Raw genomic sequence first — 11,813 nt, 5'->3', positions numbered from 1 at the left:
GCGCTGAGTTAGACCCACCCCTACCCCCGGCGTTCATTGGTCCGTCCATCGTTTGGACGAGATAAATCGCAAATTCATTGCAGTATGCCAGACCAGAGATGCAAGCCTACTCAGTTGAGTGGGCGGGGTCTATGGTCTGGAACCAGGCTACACCATCAAAGTTCTGCTCTGTTTGCGATGTGGTACATAGAAAGTCACTTCATACAAGTCTTCAATAGCCTCATGTTTACGCTTACCCACATTCATCATATAGTTGTTACAATCTGAGATTCCCATAAACATCCCATGCCCATTATGAGTATCATTTGAACAAAAACAATTTTTAGCCCTCACAGATTTCACTGCCATTGCATCAGGGACCGCTGTTATCATATTTTCATGCTGATCAAGTAAATTCACATATGGTAATTCCCTCAACCAAGAACAATTAATCTAGGTTTAAACAGATTCACTGACAAAGCCATCACTGTATCTTTTGCTGATTGCTGCTGATACAACAGCCGCGATAGTGCATAAGATTGGCATACAGTAGCTAGAGGTTCTGGTTCCGTCTCTAAAATTGAAGGCCATGTGCCTGGTGATGGAACTTTCACCATACATGGATTTTCATTTTCCTCACCAATCTTACAGAATGAGTTAACTTCTGGAACCATAAGTTCCTACCTGCCCATGGGTCTGCGATTTGTAACACCGAGGAATCAAATCCATATGCCTTCCACTTAGTTTCTCTCTTCTGTAATGCATGGTGATGGTCAGTCATGTCTTCTGATGTCCAATCAAAGTCAAAAAACTCATCTTCCATGTCTGAAACAGTCCTCTGAGCTTTCAAAGATGAATCTGCATCATTCTCTTCCACCATCTGTTCTCTAGTTTCAAAAATCCCATTACTACTGTTCACACTAAGCTCTATCTTTAACATAGGCTCCTGAGTTACATTTACTACCTCCTTAAATTTCAAAAATATCATATCAGGTGTCTGCGTCACATTTACAAATTTCATAGGCATCAGAGATGTCATCACTGTTTTATTGGCAAAGGTTGCCCTTGTCACAACCTCACTTGTAAAATTTCCAGAAGTGACAAAAGTAGAAGCTGTCACCATTGCTGTTGTATCATTCATCCCCTTCAAATTCGTAGCTAGAGTAGTAGCCTGAGTTGATGTATTAACTCTCTTAGTTGTTTCCGGAGCTAAAGTAGGAAGCTTCATCTGTGCACTATTCACCCTTAGAGTGGTTACTGTGGTGAATTGTTCCTGAACCCCTTCAGCAACCGTGAAACCTTCAATAGGACTCAAGTCTTTTATCATAAGTACCACCTTACAAGTTATATAACACTCTATCCAATAATTTTGGAATGGAACAAATTTAAACTCTGGCTCTAGATAAGTGCATGTGTATTCCCCTTGGTCTTCCCATATAACGTTACGCAAGATAAGTGAACAATCACCCCTAACTTTCAACCACTTCAATGTTTTCACTCTTGCTTGTCAATTATACACAGGTCCAAAAGACACACACATGCACAAACAGGACCTATACATGCACAAAGTGGAGAGATGTCAGAGTGAGGGGGCTGCCCTTGGTGAGGCGCCCCGAGCGGTTGGGGGGTTCGGTGCCTTGCTCAAGGGCACCTCGGCAGTGCCCAGGAGGTGAACTGGCACCTCTCCAGCCACCAGTCCACGCTCCATATTTTGGTCTGGACGGGGACTCAAACAGGCGACCCTCCGGTTCCCAACCCAAGTCCCTATGACGGGGACTCAAACAGGCGACCCTCCGGTTCCCAACCCAAGTCCCTATGGACTGAGCTACTGCCATGCATTCATATCATTGTTTAAAAGATACTTCCTTTGATTACGAGGCACAGTGTCAACTTCAGGTCCCGCTAACAACACATCTTCACCACGACTATTTTTCCACTTAGGAGGATTGTTACCACCAACATTCCATCTTCCACATTGACAGGGAAGGTGAGCTGCTCTTTCTTACTTAGCTCTGATCACAGTCTTCAAAGGAGTTGGCGTCGTAGAAATCATCTGAGGCACCACTGTAGTTAAATGCGATGCATTTACACTTTCAGTAACCTTCAATGCTGAAAGAGTTGACGTCATCGTTGTCAGTTCTCTTGTTTCCTCAACAGCTTGGAGCTTTGTACTCTTACTTTCATCTATTACCACTAGAGTCACCATACTAGCTCTGAGTCCAGCTCTCTCTGACCCCTCACTCTCAAACTGTGGGTCATAAAAAGAACACCTATAATCACCTTGATCTTCCTGCTGGGTGCTACGTACATAAAGACTACAATCTCCCTCAATCTTCAGTCTTCTTTTGTCGTTAAGTAACACATACTTTCCTAATGATGATATCCCTGACAGATCTAGAACCCTGCCATGGCTATCTTCCCACTGAACTCTAAAGTTCCCTTCACCACTATTTTCTCCTGTACACTGGCATGGGAGCTGAACTGACTTCTCTAAGGTCACTTCGACCCTAGTCCTCGAAACGTTTTGGTCTGACCCTTTTACAAACTGGTCTTGGATTCCTTCGTCTAACTGAATCTCTTGATTCTCCTGCAGTGGAATCACAGCTCTTTGTAATTGTTGGCACTTCGCACTCCACTGAAATAGGCTCTGCTGTTTCTGGGACATGTTGGAAATCAATGTCACCAAATCTTCTTTCCTGTCCATTGATTGCAGAGTCATCTCTGGCATCATCAGAAATGTGCACAGGATCATCAACATTGTCCACAACATGGACAGCCTCCTCTTCTGGATTTTTACTCTGGAGATCTTCATGCATCTCTTCTTCTTCTGCACGTTCTTCCACATTTTCTTCTGGCTCTCTTGAGCCTTCAACATCTTGGCTCCGTGAGCATGGCACCTCTTCTCTTGGCGCTTTGACACAATGCGATAAATGATTTTGGAGACATTGGAGACCCTTTTACCTGGACCGCAGTTCCAGTACTGTGAACAACTTCAAATGGTCCTTCACGACGTTCGTTATACCACTTCCTTCTAAACACCTTCACAAACACTTTGTCTCCAGGTTGCACTGTGCTCCTCTTTTGCTCATCGAGCCTCTCCTGCACCTCCTCTTTTCTTTGCCTGTCAGAAACATACGTGGATATTCTTTTATGCAGAGTAGCCATATACGTAACATAAGCTCACATTTCATCTTCCAAAAGGGCCATGCATGGACCCTTTCCACTTGTACACAAACAAGGTGGTTGGCATCTGTCTTCCCGTAACCAACTCATGAGGTGTCATATGCAAATCATGCAGTTCACTCGAGCGACACACCATTAGTGCCAGCGGAAGTGCCGCTATCCAATTTAGACCTGTGTGTTGGCAGATTTTAACAATGCAATTTTTCAAAACACCATTCATTTTTTCACAAATCCCTTGGCTTTGCGGATGATAGACTACTCCAAGACGCTGTTTAATTCCCAGTTTTTGCAAAATCAGTTTCACCGCTTTATCCACGAACTCTTTCCCATTGTCCGAGGATATCCGATCTGGAAGTCCCCACCTGCTTATGACCTCTCTACACAAAAACTTGGCAACAGACTGAGCATCCTTCCGCTTGGTTGGACAAGCCTCAGGCCATCACGAAAATCTGTCCACAACAACTAGCATATATCTCTTACCTCCAACTGGTTTTATCATGTCGACAAAGTCCACAACTAGCTCACGCATAGGACCCCTCGGAGTTGGAATGTGACCAGGAGGAACCATCACACCCCTCCGAACATTGTTTTTCAGACAGATAGTGCACCTGCCTATGACATAATCAATCAGTTCAAGCAAATATGGTGCCCAAAAACCATACTCCTTCGTATTCTTTCTCGTAACTTCCCCCCTTGCAACATGAGCTAACCCATGTGCTTCCTGAATCATTAGACCTAACAGGTCTGGAGGTGCTACTATCAGCCCCTCATGATTTCTCCAAAGGCCAGTAGAATCTTGGGTGGCACCTCGGTCTAGCCACAACTGTTTATCCATTTCAGTTGCAGCTTCCTGCATTAAAATCACATCCCTTAGCGTAATTTTGTCTTCCAAGTTCACTTCATGAGTGACCAGAAGAACTTTGCCCAATTTGTCTGCTCCTGTGACGGCTTTTGCAGCTTCATCAGGCGCTTTATTCCCTTGTGTAACCTTTGACACATCTATTTTATGTGCTGCGCATTTAGCTATCGCTATTTCTTTAGGCTTCATCATAGCATGCAACAGTTTCATTATTTGAGCGTGATGCTGTATTGGAGAACCATCCGTTTTCTTAAACCCTCGATTCTTCCACACCGATCCAAATAAGTGACACACATTATGTGCATGTGCAGAGTCTGTATATATTGTCACACTAGTACTGTCACCACCAATAAACACGCTTCAGTTAGCCCCACAAGTTCAGCAAGCTGTGCAGATGCAGGCTGTGGTACTACTTTAGCCTTCTCAACAACAAATTCAGTTCCTTGAGCTTTTACTACTGCATAGCCAGCACTGAATTTATCTCCTACACGATAACAGGACCCATCAGTCCAATACTCCAGATCCGCCTCACGCAGTGGGAGGGCTTGCAAATCTGATCTAAGCCTCGAGTATTTCTCTGCTTCTTGAACACAATCATGTGGCTCACCATCCTCTGGAGTTGGCAAATTTTCAGCTGGATTCACCGTGGCACACCTCACTAGGGTGACATCTTGCTGTTCTAAGAGCCTATGATAGTCTCTAAGCCTAGGCATAGTCAATGTGTATTTGCCATAGTTCAAGAGATTTCTGAGACTATGATGGGTAAGAATTGTCGACGGATAATCCATCGTGACAGATGATGCCTTATCGTACATTAAAGAAACTCCCACCACTGCTCTGTAGCACAGTGGTAACCCCAGCTCTACTTCTGAATAGGCAGTGGAGTAGTAAGAAATAGGTTGAGGACTTGTCCCCGTACCTGTTGGCAAAGAACTGCACATGCATATTTACCCCCAGTAGAAGTGGACACATATAACAAGAAATTCTTAAAGTAGTCTGGAAGCGCTAGCGCTGGAGCCTCTTGTAACCTCTGTTTGATCGTCTCAAATGCCAAAAGGCCATCCTGCGTCCAGGAAAGATCACAATGAAGTTGAGCATTCCCAGTATCTTTAATCATAGCCCTCAAAGGCCCCGTTAAACTAGCATAATCCTCTACCCATGCTGAGGAATAACCAGTAATACCAAGAAATGTCATCATCTCTCTGACTGTTCTGGACTTTGGAGCCTTGCGGATAGCTGCTAAATGACTGTCAGAAATTCTTCTGTGTCCCTGCATTATTGTCTGACCCAAATAAACTACCTTCTCCTGACAGTACTGCAGCTTCTTCTGAGAGGCCTTGTGCCCCTTTTCTGCCAGCATCTGTAGCAATTTAATTGAGTCCTTATGACATGTTTCCTCATCTGGTGAACAAATGATAACGTCATCCACATATCAAACAACAGTGCTTTTTAATATCTGATATATCCCTACCAAATCATCCCTCAATACTTTATTGAAAATGTGAGGACTATGTTTGAACCCTTGTGGCAATCTCTTGTACTCATAGAACTGTCCATTGTATGTGAACCCAAATAAACCCTGACTTTCTATGCTAAGTGGAACACTGAAAAATGCACCACATAAATCTAACTCTGTGAAATGTGTCACATCTGGAGGAATTTGGGCTAACAAAGTATGCGGATCCAGCACTTCTGCTGGAAAATCAGCTACCACTTCGTTCACCGCTCTCAAATCATGTACCAGGCGATAAGAATCATCTGGCTTCTTGACAGGCAACAAAGGCGTGTTACTCTGAGGATTCTGTGTCATCTTCAAGACATCTGCTTTCAAAATCCTTCAATTTGTGGTTCAATCCTTCGGATTGCCTCTTCTTTCAGTGGATATTGGTTCTTCCAAGAAGGTTTGGTTCCTGGTTGGAGTTCAGCTTTCACTGGTTGGGCTGACTTCACAAGTCCAATATCGGTACTATGCCGAGACCACAAATATTCTGGAACTTGTCGCAGCATCTCCTCTCTCATGGAGTCTGAGTCCATCTTAGCACTGCAAATTGACTCGTGTCATCTGCACAGTTTGTGACTGTCACTGTCCTTGAGCAGAGATCATAATCTTAATGAATCGCTGATCCTCACTCCTCCAAAGATTCCCTTTTACCGGTACAAAAACAGCTTCCTCTGCTTCTGCCATCATTTCTCCTATATGCTTCTGTTCATATTCCTCAGACACTAACAAAGTCACATGTGACACACTCTTCTCTATGTCAAACTCTTTATCCAAGTAATCATTTCCGTTTATCTTCATAGCTGCTCCTTGTGGTCCCAAAATTATACAGCATGAACTGAGTTGAACTTGCTTTGGTTGACGAATCAACCATTCCTCTGAGTTCGATTGGGCAGCATTCTTGAAATACTTGAGTGTGCAGTGAAATGGATACTCCGGAAGCTTCACATCAGGAATGTTTGCTACAATGAACTTCTCCCACAATTTAGCTGGCTCCAAAAAATCTGCACTAAGATTTCCAATCCAAAATACTGAAGAAGCTTCAGTCTCCGTTGTCATCGATAATTGGTGGACAATATCATTTGGCACTTTCACCAGACAGCTATCCGGTGTACTCTTTATTATACAGTTCAGTCTACACAAAGCATCTCTTCCCAAAAGTGCAATAGGTGTATGTTCTGATACCAATATAGGTATTATAGTCTTCAGGTTTTTATAGCAGAGCTCAATTGGTTCCGTTAGAGGAATCAGCTGTTTCACTCCCTCAAACCCGATTCTCTGAATCAATTGACCAGACATGGGAAGATGCATAGCAGCTTCAGGCTGAATACAGGTAAAAGCAGCTCCGCTATCCGCCATCACTTCCAGTGGTTGATTATTTACTTTCACCACTATTGTTGGATCTCTCTCCGGCCCTGACACTACCAGCTGACATCCCCTCTCGGGTCCTCTGGGCACCTCTAGAATCCTGGCTCCGGGCCCCTGTAATGGTTCACCGGTCCCCGGGATGGCCTTGGTTGGCCCCTGAATCCTCCTCTGGAGTTTCCTCCTAGCCTGTTGCATTCACGGGCAAAGTGACCAAACTGTCCATAATTATAACATACTTCTGAAGACTGTTGAAAATTCGGATAAAAATTTCCTCCTCTTCCTCTTCCTAAATTTCCTCGACCTCTTCCTCTCCATGTCTGTGCTTGACCAAAAACTGGCTGTGGGCAGGAAACAACTGGAACCACTGATGGTGGCTGGGACGATTGAAACTGGACCTGGTTCGTCTGTGATTGTGGTGATGGTTGATTTAGTGGAGACTGACTCTGTATAACCAGAGCCTGCTTCTTCTCCTTCTTCTTGTTATCCATCAGTTGTATTTGATTGAGTTTTCTTAGGGTCTCTTGGTCCTGCTCTTTCTGGTCATGCTCCTTTTTCCTATATAGCTCCACTTGATGGGCTATATGATCCGTATAAACACCCTTTGCCATGCTTCCAAGACCAACCACCTCTGCCAGTTTGCTCCTCACTGGTAGGGGCAGCCCCTTCTGTATTTTGACTCGCAAAATTGACTGCTCCATTTGATTCAAATCCGGGTCATATCCTGTGACATTTCTCTACACTTGATGGGCTCTCGACTCATAGGCCCTCGGGTTTTCTTCCTGTCCCAGTGGCTCAATAAGAATATTATCAGGATGTACATTTGTCGGAAATGTATCTCTCAGCGCTCTCCACACTCAACCTCTATTTGCAGCAAACAGCTCTGGATCATTCACAGCAGTCCCCACATATCGATTAAGTCCAGTTTCTATAGAATCTCTTCCATAGCTGGGACCCCAAGGAGGTTGGCCAAAAGTCTCTTAATATCTCCTATGGCAGGCTGCGTTCCCACCATAATCTCTTCCAACTTTGAAATCCAAGGATGTGCTACATCTTGAAGAGTAGGTAACTTCTCAAGTATATCTGACATATCTGTACTCTGCCAAGGCTTGTACTCCAAATTCTGTCCTCAGATGATCACTGGACACATCTTCTCGGGTTTCTTTCCTTTTCTTGAGCGCAATGCGTATTTCATATCCGATTTTTGGGAGCCTTCTTCCCGCAACTCTTTCTTCTGTATCTGCAGCTTCTCTAATTGGTTCTCCAGTGCTTTTCGGCTTTCTGGACTGTGTGGTGGCAAAACAACTATTTAATGAACAGTTTAAAGAAAAAGTCTTCACACGTCGGCTGTCTTTCTTGAGTTTTAATAAGCATTCATGAATGGAGACACTCAAACATACAACTGCATGAACAGTCAGTCAGTGAATGCCTAGCAAGTCCTCTAGCCCTGCTATCTTTATAGTTCCCATAACACATGCACATCAACAGTCAAAATGGCCCTCATTTATCAGTCTTGCGTGGAAACGGGTGCAGATCTGAACGCAGGATTCATCTTACGATAGGACACATGTGTGATTTATGAAGCGTTCATATCTGACCAGTCCCAGCGTACGAATGATCAGGCCTTGATAAATGTGGTGGCTGAAATCGATCGTCATTAGCATGTCACGCCCTTAAATATTCGTGGTTCAGAGGCCTCACCCTTTGAGGTCACAACATGGAGAGGAGAAACATTGCAAAGAAGAGAAACTTTTCTGAGCTTGAAATCGACACCCTCACGTCTGAGGTGGAGGTAAATAAAGACGTGCTTTTTGGAAGTTAAAAAACTGGCATTAAAGGAGCCCATAAAAACGCTGTCTGGAAGAAGATCACGGAGGCAGTCAACAGCGTCGCCATTGACAAATGGAATCCAGCTGAGGTTTGAATAAAATTCTCAATAAGTAGCCTATGCCTCATGATGATGATAATAAAAATATGAATCTTTTATTCATCCATAGCCTAATAGCCTATGCCTGGTTAGTTGATCAAGTCACAATTCTTTACGTTTAGGTCAAGAAAAAGTGGTCAGACTTAAAGCTGGCAACAAAAAGCCCTTAGGCGCAGCAACACGCAGACTGGAGGAGGCCAACCAGACCCCAGCCTGACCCTGACGGGGACCAAGGAAAGAATCTTCTCACTAATCGGGTCAGAATCTATCTCTGACTTAAGTGGTGGTGGTGGAGACACAGATGCACTTGAGCAGAATTGTAACTAACAGCCCTCTTTTTGCTTGCATTGTAAAATCAGACAGTTAATTTAACCCTGACAGTACACTATTGTCCAAATAAATAGGCTTACACATGTTACACAGGTACACATTTTTATTGTTTCGTTTAAATGCTGTTTCAGAGCCAGGCACCAGCGGCATGGCGTCCAGGCCTTCTCCCCAGAGTGGTCCCACCGACACAGGCAACTGAGGGCGAGTGCATGCCCTCCGCCTCCCGTGCTGGGCCAAGACCAGCAATCATCACGGCAGAGGTCCTGGAAAGGCAGACAGAAATATGCTGTGTATTGGCTTCAGTTGTTAGCACGCTTGAGGCAATTAATAACACGCTAAAAGAAATGAATGAGAATCTAAAAAAAAAAAAAAAAGACCTGAATAAAATGTTTAAATGACTAAACGTTGTCCATTGTCTGTATTGAATATCCCTTTAGCCAATAGCCCTATAGGCAATACTTGCATTACATTACTGATTAAATACTGTAGAGCACTTACACAATTGTAAGGTGTACTTTACATTTTAGAAAGCGATGAATGAAGTCCTGTTTCCTCCATATAGCCCCCAGTGGAGGCTGTGCTGGCCACGGTTCCCTGGGCATTGGTTCATCTGGCTGCGCCGGCACATCAAATGGCACTCTATTGTCTATAGCAATATTGTGCAAACCTGCACGGGCCAAAATTATGAAAGAGTACCCAGCTGCAGACAAGATGGCGGACAAGGGCACCGCCATATATCCAATCCATACCGGAAGTCCATACCGGAAGTTAATCTTCTTTGTGTCTACGATACTGGAAGTCCATACCGGAAGTTGCATACATACCGGAAGTCCATACCGGAAGTCAGTTTTTTGTTTTGTTTTTTCCCCCAGAAGTCGGTTTTTAAGTCTGTCTTTTTTATATTATTTATTTTAGCAATACATTTTCAAACTTTGAAGCAGTCAACAATTATATATATATATATATATATATATATATATATATATATATACATACATTATAAAATAAATAATAATAATAATAATAATAATAATAATAAAATTATTTCAACAATGATTTTAAATACAATCATGTTGAATAACATTGACCTCAACAAGTTAAACCTACAAAAATTGCAGAAAATCAGCAAACACATGAATGTTAGTTGGATTATTTTTTTAACAAAGATTAAATAAGGTGAGCACTTTCATTTATTGGGCTACAGTTGCAACATGCAGATTACTATCAGGTCATTCAAAACAACTGAAAACCATGGACACAACAAATGTCATGCTTACTCTTACATTAGTATGGTTAATTGTAACTATTTAACTATTAAATGAACGTAAAAATTAGATTGTCATATTATCAGATGTATTCTATTATATTTCAGGAACACATGTAAACACAATATTACACTATTGTACTGGCAACATAAAGAAGGAGACTTGGAGTTCTCTTTTTTGTGAATAAGTTTTTATTCCAGATATCCATATCAATCTCAAAAGTAGAAAAAAAACATGGAAAAACAGTAAAATAATTTATTTGGTGTGGTTTGTTTGGTCTATAAAATGTAAGAAAATGGTATAAAATGTCAACCACTGTTCCACAAATCACAAGATCCCAAGATGCAGCCTAAAATGTCTTGTTTTGTCCCAAACAAATATCATTAAACATTACAGTTACATGTAGAAGTATATATGATCTCAAACAGACATTTCTCATCAACATACCATGGAAATGAACTGCATTTTCTGTATGGTTTTTCAGGTGCCTCAGGATCGCGCTCTCATTTTTGGTTTTAAATCTGGGGCAGAGAGGACACCCAAACTCGGATGGTGAAAGGGTTGTGTGCCCCAGACTGGCTTCGTCACTCAAAATAGAGGGGTGCATCTGAAAAAAGGAGAAGTCAATCAACATTGATATCTGTAAAACATACTGAACATCAACCATATTTTACCGATCTAAAGGACTCATGGTGGAGGAAGCACTACAGCTATTTATGTATCCACATGTGTGTGTGTATTAGTGCTCTGCATTACTAAAACATAATACAAATGTATTTTTTGCAGACACCCGGGGCTATGTATATGTTATTTATCTGACCCGGTTAACCCTCGGGGGTTGCTCATGTCGTATACCACGAGACGATTCTCGTTACTACTTTTAGAATATCTCTGGAAAAAAAAAGATGTATAGAACTTGACTGAGCAGTGCAGGGTTGAAGTTATACAAGCATTAATACACAAGGAGACCAGGCGAACCAAAAATTGGAAAAAAAATTGCTTGTGTGCGTGAGTGTGTGCACAGATGTTTTACACCACAACACACCAAAAAGCAGAGGAACACATATTAACCTCGCTGCAAACTACACGTCTAAATTAACCAACACATCAAGCGAGGGCAGTAATAGTCTCTGACCAACATTAACACTGTTTACACACAGACAGTGATGAAAGGGAGCACAACAGACCTTGAGCAGCTAATGTTAAGTTAATACTGTAATAAACCTTTTTTGATACAAGAAGTAGGCATCTGCATGGGAGTGTAAAGTGCACAGACAGAAGGAGGGAACCACAAAGGTAAGTCAAAAAAACAATCAATCTTTATTTCATAGCATTAAATTCATTTAAGGAACAGCTCCACTAGCAGATGAGATCCTGAATGAACCCTAGGCTTCTCCTCAGAACCAC

This window comes from Epinephelus moara, chromosome 11 (genome assembly GCF_006386435.1).
Source record: "Epinephelus moara isolate mb chromosome 11, YSFRI_EMoa_1.0, whole genome shotgun sequence".
Classification (NCBI taxonomy): Eukaryota; Metazoa; Chordata; class Actinopteri; order Perciformes; family Serranidae; genus Epinephelus; species Epinephelus moara.
Note: the sequence above shows the minus strand (reverse complement) of the source record.